This window comes from Mixophyes fleayi, chromosome 4 (genome assembly GCF_038048845.1).
Source record: "Mixophyes fleayi isolate aMixFle1 chromosome 4, aMixFle1.hap1, whole genome shotgun sequence".
NCBI lineage: Eukaryota > Metazoa > Chordata > Amphibia > Anura > Limnodynastidae > Mixophyes > Mixophyes fleayi.
In genome coordinates, this window is record NC_134405.1 from 250700729 (window position 1) to 250718461 (window position 17733).

Sequence of the window (17733 nt, forward strand, 5' to 3'; positions counted from 1 at the left end):
TTGATGCGTTAGCTGAGCAGGGTGGAGCAGAGACAGAGGAGGATGCACAGGTAGGCAGCTGGGTAACAGTTACTAGGGGTAGCAGAGGGAGGAAGAGGCAGGCCAGTTCTGAGCTAGGCAATCCCAGCAGATTTGCCAGATTGGATGAAGATACTGTGGAAGGCAGTTCAGAATTGGTAGAGTTGGATGACACTGCTTCCTCTAGCAACCAGGGGAATGGTCTCTCCAGCACAGAGGGGACCAAAGTTACTCAGGGACCCAGGCAGATTGTGGTGGTAGGGGATTCAATTATTAGGAAGGTAGATAGGGCAATCTGTTACCGGGACCGTGCATGCCGAACAGTGTGTTGTCTCCCGGGTGCTCGGGCTCGGCATATTGCGGATCGGGTAAAAATTGGATTGCAATATTGAGTCTGGGGGGATTTTCAAAATTGAAACAGATGGGCGGTTGCCTACTCTGGATTAATTTCAAATATAAGTGCAGGATCACAGGAGATCCAAAATAGGTTGAACTTGATGGACTGGTGTCTTTTTTCAACCTCATCAACTATGTTACTATGTTACTATGTTACTATCTAAATGAGGAAAGGGAAATTATTTGAATTATATTTAGCGATGAAAGCAAACAAATCGTTTTTACCAGTGGACACTGGTAAACAAGTTTGGACACTGCTAACAAGTTTTATTAACCACTTTTTAATACTCACTTTTTTTTAATGTTTGGATTCTTTCCAACTTTCTTTGCTCCTTGTTTTTCAGATCTGACCATCTTTTCTGTATCTGGAACGTGCTTCTTTTTTACTGAGTTTTTCATGTAGCATGTTAGCTAGCTTCTGAATAATTATCTCCTTTCGGTAATTAACTTTTCAGTATTTTTTCTTGTGACAGTAGTAGTCATGCTGGTTCATCACTCTCACCATCATTTCCATCACCCTTGGTCTCATTGGCTTGACTCTTTACACCTCCAATTGTATTCCGTCTTCTCCATCCCACTCCACTCCTCTATCAATCTTTTCTTTCACCTACTCTACAGCCATGTTCTCACGTGCCACTGACAACAGACTGACTTTTTTATAATTTTATAGATGCATACGTGGACATTCACAGTTGGTATGGACCAATCATGGTATCTGTAGCTGCAGAGTGGAACATAGTGGGTGAACGTTCATTGTCTTTAGCCCTCGTCCATGTATGTAATTACAGCTAATTTCAAAGAATGTTGGCAGTATTCGTATTATACGAGCGGTTTTTTTATTTCATTGCTATTACAGCAAGGGAAGTACTGTGTAGTTTGTGTGTGTGTGTGTGTGTGTGTGTGTGTGTGTGTGTGTGTTTAAATTTTGCAAGACATGTGTTCTATTTTTGTTAGAAAAACATTTAAGATATCATCTCACAAAACTGCAAAGCTCATAAAGAACTTTATTGAAGCCTACAGGTGTTATCCCTGCTTGTGGAAAACAAAGTCAAAGGAGTTCTCCAACAGTCAGAAGGGGAACTTGGCTTTGGATAACATTGTGAAGGTTAGCCTTCCCCTTTATTCAGGGGCAACTGTAGACTGAGTCAATGGGAAGATTTAGAACAATAGGACTGTCCAAAAAGGAACTTAATAAGTTGGAGGCCTCAAAAAGATCAGGGGCAGGGGTTGAGCATGTTTATTTGCCTGGTTGTGGTTCTTTGACCTTCTACATTTCATATATGATGAGGAAATAGTAAGACAATCTACTAGCAACATGCCCCAAGTGGAGGGTAGCTCCTCACCGGACATTCCAGAAACAGAAGACAAAATGGCAAGTGACATAGTAAGTAAACATATAACATTGTTAATACGTAAAATATGTATTTCCATTTAGCTGACAATTAGTTCTTCAATATAACATACAATGTGAATGTACATACATTACAAAATGTCATTCTGCCAGGACACAGCACACTCACCATTAAAGTATTCCAAATTTGTCTCCCTATTTAACTTTGCCATGTGGCTGCATTTATCATCTGGGAAGACTCCAGTGGTGTCAAATACAACTTCCTCAACGTCTACAGTATTTCCATTAGTATTAGATGTGCTGCGCACACTGGGACTTTTCCACCTCAGAAAGGTGTACAGCACACAACAAGCCATCACCACCTTGTTTATTTTGCATAGGTGCAGATTTATGGCGGAATGAAAAATCCTAAATCTATTACTCAATATACCAAAAGCATTTTCCATAACTCTCCTTGCTCTTGACAATTGTTAATTAAAGATTCTCTTTGCAGGTCACAGATTTTTTAGGGGATAAGGCTTCATCAGTTATGAAAACAAAATTGAGTCCAAATTATGTTTTGGTGCATGGTAGCAAGTTAAGTGCATTGTTTTTAAGTTTGTCACAAACAGAAACTCATATTTGGCATCGACTATGGCCATCAGGATAATGTTGAAGAAACTTTTCTAGTTGTAGTAATAGGATCCACTTTTTTACGGGGGCATAATTCTAATGTTTGACATCTATGACCCCACCGCAATTTGGGAAATTTTCCTGTCTTTCAAATTCTTGCACAATAAGTTGCCATTCCTCAACCCTTGCAGGGAACTGCAAGAGAAAGATTGTTGTAATGTTAAATCAATACATGTATCTATTATCATACTAATTACTTGAAATAATTTTTTTATTACACAGCCAGCTGTCTTATCTGAGGCAGGATTATGTGATGTGACATATGCTGACTAGGAAAATGATAAAATCTGCAACCCCGTTAATGTCAAAGAAACCAGACAAATGTGAACTGTTGGGGGCAACATTCACGCAAAAAATTAAAAGGTTGCTAGTGAAAATGCGAATGGAGATAACATTTTTGGTCAATGATATGCTTTATATGGCACAGAGGGGGCAACACTCACAAGATACTACACTGTCACAATGCCCCACCACACAGGAGCAAGGTCATTTCTGGCTGCCCCAATCACATGCATTCCATCAACTACCACTCCACAGGCAACATCCCATCATAGGAAGCCAAACTAGTACCCCTCCTGCCTACAGGACTTCAACACCAATGGGAAGCACAAGTATGCTTCAATACACAAGAATTCTGTCATCATCACGAACAGCTGTGATGACTTTGATGTTTATATTTTTTTTTGCTAAAGTTATATTCTTGTTTTCATATGATTTATGTATGTGTGCCTTATATTCGTTACAATATTCCCATACCCTTCAAGACTATGTGCACAGAGCAGCTCTTCCACTGTATGTTGGCATATGCAGGTTTGCCCTCAATTTATGTACATATTCATTTGGCCTTTCCATTTTAAACTAATCTCTGGTATACAGAGGTGGGTCCCATACTCCGCCTGCCTACCCCTCCTGCCTTTAGACCTAAATGCTTGCCCTCTATTCATGTTAATATTTGCTTTGCTTTGTCATTTTTTTAGCTAAACATGGGAAAATGTGACCCATACCACTCCAACATGTGTGGCACCAAGCAGCACTTCCACTGTATGCTGGCATACAGTGGAATTGATTACTGCTTGTAAAATATGTATATGTTGTTTGTGTTGTTTTATATTTGAATATGTTCATTTTCTATTTTAATAAACAAAAGTTTGTTTGAAATCAGACTATTTCTTTCACCAACTTTCATATATTGTCCCTGCAGAATTATAGAGCAAATAAAAGGAATCAGGGCGGTCTTGCTGAGTCAGTGCTGCACCTCATAAATATATAAATCGAACACACGATAAGAGGGCGCAAAAAAAAAATGGAATGCTATGTAATTGTGCTTCTGTATATGAATGGAGATATATTTGTGGTTAGTAAAACCAATTGATACCGACTCACATTGGAGATCTCGCACTCCTGAAACGCGGAAGTGACCTATGGAACGCAGACTTTCACTGACTGGTTAAATAAAAATAATAGAACTTGTATGATAGCCTAACAGGTCTCAGGTATGATCAAACCTAGAGCTTGCGATGAAATTGCTGTGCTGTTTTTGAGATCAGCTAATGTCCTTCCTGTGGAAAAAATTGTAGAGCAGTCTCTGCTCTACAGATATGTATATCCTTAAATGGGTGTCCTCCTTCTGGATTAGTAGGGTAACAAGTTGGAACAGCTCCTGGAATGTGGGACTTGTCATCCACAGGAAATTTCTGAAGTCATCTGGATTGTTGTCCCATATCTCCTGTAGCAGGGGCATATCAAACCACTCCTTGATCCAACAAGTCCGATTCTTTCTTCTTCTTTCCCTCTTGGTCTGTGTTTGCAGTGTTCTTGCGTTAGCAAGAAGAAACAAACCATATACTTTTGTTGATTTGCTGTGACTATTTTATTTAAATAAATCATAACAAGTGTGTACTTGCGAATGGAGTTGCCAAACGCACAAAGCTGAACAGTAGAAGTATTGGTGATGATGTATTTCCTTATCCTGAATCTTTGTTTGGGGATATTATATGCGCTGAGGTTCAGCCTTTTATTTAAATTTGTTTAGCATATTGCAGCTGGGAGGCTATATCTGTACAGTATGTACGGAGTCACAATCTTTTGAGACGATGGTTATGACAGATGAAGATCACAAATCAGACGCTAAATCTTTTAAAAATCGTGTAAAATGTGTACAGTATGTATGCATGAATCGGCATGCTGATCGGGACTTAAGTAGTTGGTATAATTGCTAACGATATCGCATCAGGAGACATTGTCTTTAGTGTATATCCAGCCTTAAAATGGATGCATACCCAATGTACTAGTTGACATCCATTCATGTGACACCCTCTTTAAAAAAATTTCTTCTGAGACTCCTGTCCAATCACGATATATAATGACATTTACCAGAGGTATTCATCCCCTTTAATTATAAGTTTAGGCGAAAGAAAAATTTAGCATTTAGTATAGAATGTGGTCTAAATATTATAGTATTCAGCACTTTGTAGTTTTTGTTTAACCTGCATGCAATTTCTTATGATAGGTCATAATCCTACAAAATGTTGTGCAAAGGAGCTGTGCAGATTAGTATAAAAAACGAAATGGGTATGTGCACCTAAGTGCCCACTAGTGAAATAGGTTCATCCATATTTTTTTGGTTCACAAATAACCCCAGTCTTGTTTGGAATTCCATTTTAACTTTTAGCATATAAGTCCATAAAAATTTCAATATACTCCTGCCCTAATCACATTTTTTACATTGAACTCATACACTTCAAATCCATTAAGATAGAATGCAATGTTAAATATACATTTAATTACTATTTACTCTAAATCATGACAAGGATAAAATAATACACAATATTGAAAGGTATTCAAGTGATTTTTGTGTGGTTTTGATTTTGTTGTGCAGGTTATTTACAAACGCAAACACAAGTCAAAGCAATGCGTGGTACCTCCATGCAGTATATCAGGGAAACTGCACATAGCTGCCTTTGTCTCTTTGTCTGTCAATCTCTGTGTTTCTCATTCTATACGCCCCTTTCTCTCTATGCCCCTTTCACTCTCTCTATCACTCTCTCTCTCTCCCTTGGTGTCTCTCTCTTTCTATCTGTGTGTGTCTCTGTGCAGGGGCAGATTGGGAACTTAAAGTGGCCCTGGAGAAAATTCTTAAATTGACCTCATGTGGGTGGGACCAAGTCAACTGTAGGTGGGGCCAACACGAAAGTAGGCGGGATTTAGAACTACTGGAATTTGGTTTTAATAACATTTAGGAAAACCTAAATGTGATGACTTAAGACACAGTGGGTCATTTCTAAAGCAATGCAGGGAAAAAGCTGTGTTATAAAAATACATGAGTCCTTCTGGATGATTGGCGACTGATTTATACCTCTGTGCTCAAACTTGTTTAGTTTGAGCACATACTAACATAACCTTCCAAAATTCCCTTCATAGAAACATATCTGACTTTTTTTAATAAGTTTAACTATTACAAAACATGATGGCACAATTTTATTTGATCAGTCTGCCAGAGCAGCATATGAGCACCTTACCGCACATTTGCATCTTTCCCTGACATCCTGAGATGCAAGCTACCAGTCAAATCTCTCTCTATATAATATATGAATATGTGTACTGTGAGTTTCAAAAAAAGCATTAAAAATAATCCTTATAATAAATGGCAATCCAGTGCGATCACCACAAAGGTGAAATTTTCAAGCATCTGCAAGAAAACGCTTCTTTTGTAGCAATTGTGTATGAGCCCTAAATGTGCCCAGTGAATGGTGGTGGTTTGAATTAGTAACAGTGCAGGGAGGGTTGACAGATAATGACATAAGTGAAGGGGAGAGCTATTCCAAGGATTTGCTGGTGCAAAGGAGAAAGAATTAATAATATTGTCAGTGCATTGGGAGTTGGCCATATGTTCTACAAAGTGATCTGAGAATGGAACCAGTGCAAGGTAGAAGACAGGCAATGGAATCAATGCAAGAACCACTAAAGTATCACCAGAGCTAAAGTAAGGCTCTGTGGAGCCTCGGGCACATAAGACAGGGGGGTTATCATTTAAGATATATTTTAGACAAATACACAGTCAAAACTGTGTGCACTACTGTTAATTGCACGCAGCTCTGCCTTCATGAGCAGTAGTGGGACATACCTCTCAAATGTCCATGTAGTTGGACCAAATCCTGACTAAGCAAGACAGTCACCAAAATTCGGGACTGCCCCACCATGTTCAGGACAGTTGGCAGACTATCCTGCTCTCTCCTACCCGTTCTTGTCACTTTCACCACCTGTGGCTGCTGGTTTCTTTAGATCAATTGCTGCTTGTCTGGATCCTGGAATGTTGGAGGCCCTATTTGGGAAAAAAAATGGGTAAATGAAGTTTAGAAAGCTCCAACCTGCCCTGGCATTAAATCAATAGCACCCATATTTAATAAATAGCTCTCCTCCCCAAACTCAGCCCCACATTCAGTTAATAGCCCCAAACCACTCCAGCATTAAATTCAAGGTCCTGTCACTCCATCTTAATTTAATAGGTCCCCACCAATAAATTAAGTTGCCCCACCATCACCCCACATATAAAATAGCACTCATTAAATAATTAGCCCCCACCTAAACTCCCCCATTATATTAACAGCCTACCTCCCACCGATGTGCTATTAAGACAGCCCCCCTGCCTTCCCTCATATCACACAATATATTAAGACCCTCCACTCCCTCACACATTATAGCAACATACACCCTTCTTCCCTCACACATTATAGCAGGCCCCCTCCCTAAAGTTTGGTATAGGCAGCCAATTCCCTATAGTTTTGCATGACAGCCCTCCCTCCTTACAGTTTTGTATGGGAGCTCCCCTCTCACTCCCTATAGTTTTGTATGGCAGCTCCCCTCTCACTCCCTATAGTTTAGTATAGACTGCACCCCCTCACTATAGTTTAGTATAGGCAGCCCTTCCCTATAGTGTAGTATAGGCAGCCCCTTTCCTACAGTTTTGTATGGCAGCCCCCCTCTCCCCTCCTATAATTTTGTATGGCTGTCAGAATGAAACAAAACTTTGGATATTTGTTTCATCAACCTTATGAAAGAAATATATGAGATTCAGGAACATCTCAAAGATTTTGTAGATGATCCTGGCTTCCAACTGAGAGATGAACTGGTTAGCAATAATCTCATTGAATATTAAAAATATCTAATGGATAAAAAGAGTAAAAAGATGAATCGTGATAGAGATGATCTGGATAATGGGAGAACTAGGACATTCAATAGGAAAAAGGATGCTAACTGAAGATATCATCCAGATCGATCTGGTAGAAAACAAACTCGTTCAAATTATGAATATATGTATCGAAGGAGTAACAATATAGATTATCATAGATTCGATGCTAGACCCAAGAAAGATAAATTTCAATTTATTGATAGAGATAGAGATAGAAGAGCAAGAATTAAGAATTGTACAAATTACAATAGGTTTGAATTGCTAGATAAGGCTGATACTGATCTTAGCTCCCCAGGGGACATTAGCCCTAGAACCAGACCCATTCAGAAGGAAGTTACTTCTAAATATATAACTCTGTTAGGTGGAAAAATACCTAAAATATAAACAAGTTTTGTCAACTGCCAAGAGTACTCATGTGTTCATTTAAGATCAAAGATATCCTCAGCATCTTTTAGATAAAGCATTATGTGAAACAAAGATGATAAATCGAACTGCCCTATTGAAAAAGACTGTTATAAAGAGTACAATAGATAATATGAGTCCTTTAGACACAAAATAATGTGTTTTTTTTGTAAGCCAATATAATTCCTTTTGTAGACAAATAAAGGAGATTATAAATAGAAATTTTTCAATTTTGGGACATGATGAAGTACTAATGTCTTCTGTGCATAATATTCCAAAAGTTATTTTTACAAGAGGTATCACAATAAAAAATAAGTTGGTACCCAGTCATTTTAAAAGGAAAAAAATAGAATCAGTTAAAGATGCTTTTTTTTCAAAATACCTAATGGTTTTTATAAGTGTAACAAAAGTTCTTGTATTACTTGTAAATTTGTATGTAATAAGCAATGTAATTTTCAAACCTCTGTGACGAAAGAGATGCATGAGATTAAAGGGTTCATTAATTGTCAATCGAAATTTGTGATCTACCTAATAAATTGTGAGTGTGGAGCCCAATATATTGGAAGAACAGCCAGAACCCTTAATATTAGGTTCTTAGAACACAGAAGAAAGATCTTAAATAAAAATGGAACACATAGTTTAGCTAGACTTTTCATACAGAAACATAATGGTTCATTAGATGGATTGACAGTTACAGCGATAGAACAGTTTAAAGTTACAGAAAAGGGGGTGATAGATTTTCATCTCTGTGTTAGAGAGAGGCATTTTGGATATTCCTTATGGGTTCAATGTATCCCAAAGGTCTTAATGATAATGTAGAATTAAACATATATTTTAAATATGAAGCTTATTATTATTTTAAATATTTGTATGGTTAACACCAATCTGAGTGTATCTGCATTGAACATATTCATATATAAAAGGAGTTTGAGAAATTCCCTTTTAGAGGATACAGGAATAGGGTTAAGTGCATATTATAATCGGTTTTTTTAGAACACATTTATCATCTCTATAGTTGTTGTAATTTGTTTAATAGCTCTATGTCATAGCTATTTTATGTTAGATTAACTGTGTAAGTAACAAATTGAAAGCATATCTGATACCTTTGAGACACTATACCTAGATAGTGTAGAGGTTTAATAAATGGTCTTGGGACATAGAGGTTGGGAGTTCAAATCCTGGATTGGATTAATGTTATATAGTGTTTTAAAACCTTTTATTTTTATTTTTATTTGGGCATATTCTTTATACTTTGTATATATAAGCTTTATGGAATTTTTTATATGTTATATATATGAAGAGATTCTTTGATAGAAAGAATGGATGAGTCCTTTATAATAAGATATGAATATATAACGTAATATGGTCTTCATTTAAATATAGTGAATGTATTGTAGCCACCATATACCACCTTACAATTCAACACCTGATAGAAACGATCTAATTAACACACAGGAGTTTCTGTCTCATGTGTTATTTTTTTGCATGCTGATTGGTTTAAATGGCTTTAAAAGGAGCCCTCTTTTACCCCTACTAGTATCTCTGAGTAAACCACAAGTTACTGTGGAGAAACGCATCAGTATTTTTGATAATTTGGAGGCGCTCTTGTGCTCATTGTCTTTTTTTCGTGGAATAGAGAGAGATAAGTTTTGATCTAGCTATTTAAACTTGATTGCTGTGCCCTATCAAGATCAACTACTTATACAATGGACCTCTAACTGAGGCTTACACCATATACCTTTTATAACCACCTACAGCCCCACCACCCTGAACAAGCTCTATCTTGTCTGATCTTAAAAGCTATGCAGGGCTGGGCCTGGCTAGTACCTGGATAGGATACCACCTGGGAATACCAGGTACAGTAGACCGAGGAAAGATTATAGCTAACCGCTGTCCCCCTTGGAGTTAAGCTCAGAGGACACGTCACCCACAGAACTGGGTAATAAGATGGCTGTCTTAGTGAGTATAATCCTTAATAGGAGACAATCTGTGGACTGCTAATTCCGGATGGTCAGCTCACGCATACAACTGTAGAAGGGACTTATAGTTCCGCAATTATTGAAAGCTATCGTTTTGTCCATGAGTTATAAGTTGTTATACGGCACATATTAAGAGTTAATCTCTATTGGACTGCTAATAAAGTTAAATAAATCTCTTTACTATCCACTGTTTACCGCGGTAATAGACTATTTTATCTGATGAGCACCATCGAGTTTTACAATCAGAGACTGTTATATTTAATGCTCTGAATTGTATTACTACTTGTTCCTCCATTATCCTATGAGTCGTCCATAGTTTGATTTATGGTTATATATAATTGTTTTTTTATTAAAATGCTTTAATAGAATATTATGTTGGTGGTTTATAATTGTTGAGGTGAACATATATTTTGCGCTTCTATTCTTTAGTTTATTTGTATAGCAGCTCCCCTCTCCCTCACTATAGTTTTGTATGGCAGCCCCTCCTCTCTCTCTCTATAGTTTTGTACAACAGCCCTCCTTCCCTCCCTACAGTTTTGTATGGCAGCTCGCCTCTCACTCCCTATAGTCTAGTATAGACAGCACCCCCTTCCCTATAGTTTAGAATAGGCAGCCCCCCCTTCCCTATAGTTTAGTATAGGCAGCCCCCCTTCCTATAGTTTAGTACAGACAGCCCCCCTCCCTATAGTTTAGTACAGGCAGTCCCCATTCCTATAGTTTAGTATAGGCAGCCCTCATCCCTATAGTTTAGTATAGGCAGCACCCCCTGCCCACTTACCTTTAGCTGCTCTGGCTGGCGTCATTCCTCAGATCAGGCAGACAGGAAGTGAAATGAGACATCCTGTCTGCCCCACAGCATTGTGGGACCCCATACAGCAACAGGCAGCCTAGCAATTGGCTGCCTGTTGATGTCCACTGACCACCAATGCTTTTGATCACTTATTCCCCCCTTCCCCAGCGTGCGCACGGCCCCCGGTACAACTGTATTTTCCAACTCAATAAAAAACAAAATATTCACATTTGTAGTTGTGTTGATTTCACCAAAAAATTGTAATAATAATTTCTAATTGATTTCCAGTTATTGAAATCTCAGAACATTTCCCAAAAGTTTAATTATTTAGTTCCCCTTAGTAAAGCTATGCCATTAGTAAATTTTACTCAAAGTCTATTAGTAAGAAAAACTCAAGAAAAGGGACATAGATCTTTTTTTGCAATTTTTCCTTAACAAGTAGAGTCACCTGAGGCTTCATATATCTATTTTTAGCACCAAGATGTCAAAGGTGAACTAGAACTCTTGTAAGTCCCACTGCGTGCAGTATCTTTGGTGAAATTGCATTTCGCATGCTCAGAAACTGGACTGTCTGTCAGTGATCGCAATTGCATCCAATTCATTTCCAAATGGAAATGACAATTCCAACTATGACTTGGAGGGCGGAAAGGGGGAGGGAAGGGACAGACACACGTAGGCGATGTACAGAAAGGGTGTGCCATGGTCAAGCGCTCACACATTTGTCAGATAATATTGTTAAACAGCCTCGTTAAAGCGAGTATGCAAAACGTGTGTTGACGTTTTGCTGCTATGCTTTATTATAATAGATCCTTTTTCTTCTTTTAGGCCTAGATAACTACATTCAGGGGCACTACTAATATAAGTAGAGAACTCTTAAGATAGCATCTATTCAGGAGTGACAGTATTACAGCATTCCACTAGGAAGGGGAGAAGCCTTTTGTTCAGTCCAATTTCCATACAGAGGCTGTTACCTGTATAGAGCCGTCTGAACCTGGGGCAGCATATTTTTCAATGGCTTTTTTTTCATTTACCTAGCTAAATTATCAGAAATAATATTTATTTATCTGTCAAATTTGTAAACAGTTCTTGTTATATTATATCATTTAGGACATTAAAAGAGATAATGTCATCTATATTGAGAGATTAACTATTCACAATCCAATAACAATTTATTATTGTGATTATTTATTCACCCCTAATATATATCCAGCATAGCGAGGCAGGGCAGCAGCAGCTCATTGGCCATTTAGGGATCATTTTAATATATATCCAATAAAGTATTTATTTATTTTTTAACTATTACTCTATCACTTCAAGAGTGCCCCTATTCATATTCCATGCTTCCTTTATTTTTCTTTTGCTAATTTCTAATATTCAAGATCTGGCATCATTTAGATCAGGTTTAGATCAGATTAGGTCTTTTTTTAGCTGTATTATTTGCACAAGTTACAGGGCTGGTGTAAGTGCCAACTGATAGTGATGACTGAAATTTAAGCAAGTAAGAGAAACTATAAAAAGGCATTTTACGTACAGTACACATTAAGAACATGCTGATTTAGGCATTTCATGTACATATTACATATATTTTAATTATTTATAGTATTTATTGTTGTAAGGTAATTTTATAAAATCCTTTTTTCTTGCATGCGTTCTGATGGAACTTGATATTGCACATATGCATGTGCATATCATGCAATCTGTTCTGTCTGTCTGCATATGACAAGTACCGTTTAGACAGATTGTATTTACACCCAGATTCAAATGGAAATGTTTTTTGAGATGCGCTTGTATTTGAATACGGTCGTACGTTTGTGAGAGTTACATCCGTTTTCTTAAACATAAGTTGTGTTTATATTGCGTTCGAAGATGATTCAGGCCCACAGTAACTAATATTGGTGTTACTGTTCAAGTATAACATGAATCTGCTACATAAGAGCTGTTTTGCAGCAAAGGCTTTATTCAGTTCTCCCATTCTTCTGCCTGAGCTTCTATTCCAGTTAAAAATACAGAGGTCATTTTTTTTTTTAAATTTCTGTAGCACACAACATTCCATGTTACAAATCTTAGTAAACCGGAGTGGTGGGGGAAAGACCGTGCTTCCTTTCTATGTCATATGTATAATGCTGCCTAGTGTGGGAATACTAAGTGTAAGATGTAGTAGCAAATGTCAGTGGGAGACCCTACGCGTTTCGCCCAGACCGGGCTTCTTCAGGGATGGATGTGTTGCAAAGCGCGGAGACATGTTTTGAAATGATTTGTAGCTCTTTCCATAGCTAACAACAGGATGACAGGGTGGGTCTGCACTGAGGCTAATGAAAAAAAGCCTCAGTGTAGACCCACATCAGAGACATCAGAGAACTAATACTAAGCCTGTGGCTCACTCCCCATTGTGCATCTATTTGTCTCCGTGGAGCTGCTAACAAGGGACTCCTATACGGGCAGAAACACCGATGCATATGCGCAAACGCGCCATCTGAACATCAGCAATCCGTTACTTCGGATAGGTAATAGGACAATTGAGGACGTTGCTTTGACTGCCCTGGAGATCTACCTTTGAAGTGGAGGCCTGTTTATTTGGTTTATTGCTATATCATTACTTTTAAGGTCAGAGAATCCTAGCAGTGGTGACCGTTACACTTCAGATCACTAAGGGACAAACTGGAACCAATTAGTTCCACACAAGGCTATTGCATCTCTTTACCCTGATACAGCATCTCTAAGGAAAACATCTGACTGCATCCTTCCTGATAACAGTATCAAGGCTATTCAACAAGTGAGAGGGAATTTAGGGAACTTTTTAGCCTTATTTATTTACTGTAATCGGACTCTGGGCTTAAACATTGGAAACCAATCCTTACTGAACTTTCCATATTTTATGGAGATGTTGGACTTCTATTTATTTTCCTTTACCTCCGGAGAGGATGTATATGTTGAGCATTGAACTTGTTGGACTAATATTGGAATTTGGTCATTCTGAATATTACTTTATTGCATATTTATGTATACCGAGGTCCTTTTGGTCTGGATCATATATGTTATATATGTTTTATTATTCTTTTGTTTGAATACATTTTTGCACCGATTCCACATCCATTGCGCCAGAGAATACTGCTGCTTTACTACATTTTGCAAATCTTGTATAACAGCTGGATGGGAAATCCCAGCTCAAGTTACTAACAGACATAATGTCATGATACCAACGAGGGATAGGTGGATCCTGGTGGTTCAGCCGGGATTGGTGTGAATTCAGCTAAAGGCGCGGAGTCTAACAAGTGAAAGGTATTCGCCAGTGATTCCTGCAAGGGAATATGGACTTAGCCGCTTCCACTTGCAGGTCGCAGCCCCCTAGGGAAGTTCCCAATGAACCACAAGAGAGTGAGCGTAGTATAAGGTAGATAATAACCCACGGAAGAGATAGAAGACATAGAAGCACCGGAGATCTGAGAACTGGAGTTGCACTGATAAATACCACTAGGGAGTGATACTACGGATGGTCAGCAGTGTTACCACTAGGAAGTGGTTTGTAGGGATGTTCTGCAGCGTAGTCACTTGGGAGTGAATAGGAGAGATGATCTGCAGCGTTACCACTCAGGAGTGGTTTAAGACGCAATGTTCTGGTGCGTTGCCACTTGGAAGTGGTTAGAGGAAATATTCTGCAGCGTCGTCACCTGAGAGTGATTTAGCAGAAATGATATGCAGCGTTGCCACTTAGGAGTGGTTTTAGATGCAATGTTCAGTAGCGTTGCCACTTGGAAGTGGTTAGCCAAGAGGATCTGCACTGTTGAATCCCAGAGAAGCAGGAACACTGGAATGAAAAGTACAGGAGCTGTTTCCACAATAGTAGTCAGGAACTGACTGAAAGAACCAGCACAGAGTTCAGGTTAGAAGGCAAGAAATAGTGCAGTTCCAATTAAGCAGCCAATAGGGGGCAGCAGGAGGGGGAAAAAAAGGCTGACAGCTCTGCGCATGCGCAGAACCGTCCGAGGAAAGAGAGACAGGGCTGGAGGACATAGTAGCGTGGGATCAGGTAAGGGCTTGGCTCGGATGGAGCAGGAGAACAGAGAGTGCACACGCCGGCTCCCGGGGGGACACAGCGGGAGTCCGGTGTGTGACAGATAATGTAAAAGTACAACAATGTTCCCATAATTGCTTAATAAATATACCTCCCACCCCTTAAAAAAAACCTTTGCTTTCATGCACTTGGGGTCTCTCCCGACTATTCTTGTTTCCAAACTCAAGTTTAATTAATGTATCAGCTACTAAATTTATCATACAATGAGAGTTGCTCCCTGCAAGAGATATTTATTATGCCATCCACAGAATCCCATACACAACAGAAATGCACATGTTTCTTTTGTGTGATTCCAGACTGATGGAATTTATATACTTTATATTACTCTTTCAGCTTGTGCTTTTAATAAAGTACAATATATTTTATATGCTATTGTCACGAATAACCGTCTCTGGCTACTCCCTGATTTAATATCTTATCATATATTCACATAGTCAAACAACATATCACATCTATTCTGTCAGGAAACCTCTCCTAACTGCTTTTATCAATCACAACCCGCACTCTGCGCACTTGTGACTTGGAAGTGTTTACTGTATGGGGTTACTTCCTCTCACCTATTGCACCGGTTACAGATTTGCTGACTTGTTCCGGAACAGCGCTAACACAACCACAGTCCTGTCGGTTTTCCACCACCTATTGAATAAGGGCAATAGGATATACTGTCTCACACTGGAACACAATGAGCACTAGATGTTACACACAGTTGGCAAGTCACACACCAGCAATCAAAGGGTTACCACTTAACCCCTCAAGGCTTTATGACACAAATGTACATGCAGACATCCACTTGGCATCGTATACAGATGTATTCACAATTCACCCCTCAGCATTTAGAGGTTTAGCATGGTCAAGCCACCAAGCCATCTATTTTTTCTAGATATGCAGTGAATTTGTTTGTAGCAATAAGGACATCACTTTTACATTTTTAGATTTAATATACAAACAATGTAAAATGCTTACAGGTTCTAAAGACAATTGATAAACTCCTGACATACATATACCAGCAAAACAGTTTAAAACAAATGATAATTGATTTCCCAAAATACTGAGTTTGTCACTTCACAACACAGGTTTTTAAGCAAAATCAAACGGGATGGCATTCACACGGGCAGTGTGGATGCTAATGTGGGGGTGGATATGTCTCTTGAGTGCCACCTAGGGTTTGTCAAAAAACTATTCCTAAGTTTTGACCTATCTTAACTTTTCTCAGATATATCCCAGAAACATAACTCACCCGTCAATAAACCGGTCATAATCTCCCACACATTTAAATACCAAACATGACAGAATTATAACAATATGATATATCTTTCTCAAAGACATGTGACTACAGCTGTTTCTTGGTACTGCTAGTACCTGTAATTCACAACCCTGGTGTGGTTTCTGCCCCTCAGTATGGAGTGCCACACAGATTTTCCAAAGTATGAAATATGAAGGCATTTTCTTTGAAGTTCATATTTTATATACCTGCAGAGAGAGCCTTCATATGTTGCCTTTGTCTGCATAAGATACAGCGCGTCATCACATGGTCTACTTGTGTAAGATCGCAAGCTGTAGATGGCTCCCTCCCGTCTGTCCACAGTCTCGTTAGGTGCCAGGGGCCTTTGAAGCAGCTCAGCTTTCCCTGAAAGTGTTGCTGTTATCTTTTAACATAGTGGTGGGCAGCAGCACCAGGTAGACACACACCAGACCCTCTGACTTCACATTTTACACCTTAGTAACTCAATTTATCAATGGATTCATTTGATACAACATATTTACACCGCAGTTATGATTAGGCCTTATTCCCCACAATTATGTAATTGGTTAATCCTTATAACTGTAATTCCTCTCTGTTCATTACAGCTATATATTTATATACTACAGAGAACACACAACAAATATTTATTGATAGACTGCATCTCAAAACTGCACTGGAGATGTATATTTTTGCAAACACAAAGCTTGTCAAAACACAAACTAATTTTTCATAAATAATACACAAAATGGTACTTTGAAAACCTTATTTGGGGTTAACCATCCTGAAAAATGGCAGTTATTTAGTACAACATAACAGTGTTTAAAAAGCAATTTATAGGAAAAGCACACATTATTCTGATGAGAACACCGACCCCTGGCAAGAACTCAACCATTACAAACATGCAGAATATAAAGGCATATACTGTGCAAAAATATTTCCTGCAATTTAACTGGGAGAAAACTAATGTATCAAAGGCATTTGTCTCAGATCCAGCTAGTAAAATAAATACATTTTTAATGAGCAAATAGTGTCTTCAAAGGCACATAATAGACTAGAGTGCCTACCAGATGCAGCAAGGAGGAGTGAACAACATCTCTAAAGCTTTGGCCATGGTATTTTGACATCTGTGAAAGCTTAAACCTAATTTTAAGGGGAAGACTATTGTATCAAAACACATTTTATACAGCACTTAATGGGATTTTAAGACTGTGGGTGCGAAGGAGGGTGCCTAAGGAGTTATGGTTTAGTTTAATAACTGACTAGTTGCTTCTGCAGAAGCAATATTATATCCAGAAATAGATTTCTTTTCACTTGTTCTCAGTTACTTCCTTATGGTTACACTCCATGCATTTGTAACTCTATCCAGTATCTGTTAAAGATCGCTTTTAGCATGTTACAACAAATGCAGTAAAACTGGCTCTTATATTTGGCAAGCATAGGGCTTCTATTGGCATATTGTATCATGATTTTTGATCAGTTCATTAAAACCTCTACCTTTTTGTTTTTGGTGCCAAGTGCAATAAAAATGTTATAAGAACCCACATCCATCTGTTAATCCAAATACATCATGAGTCTGCTTTCAAGCTAAACTTTTCCAGTAGACAAAAAAGTGCTGTAGCACC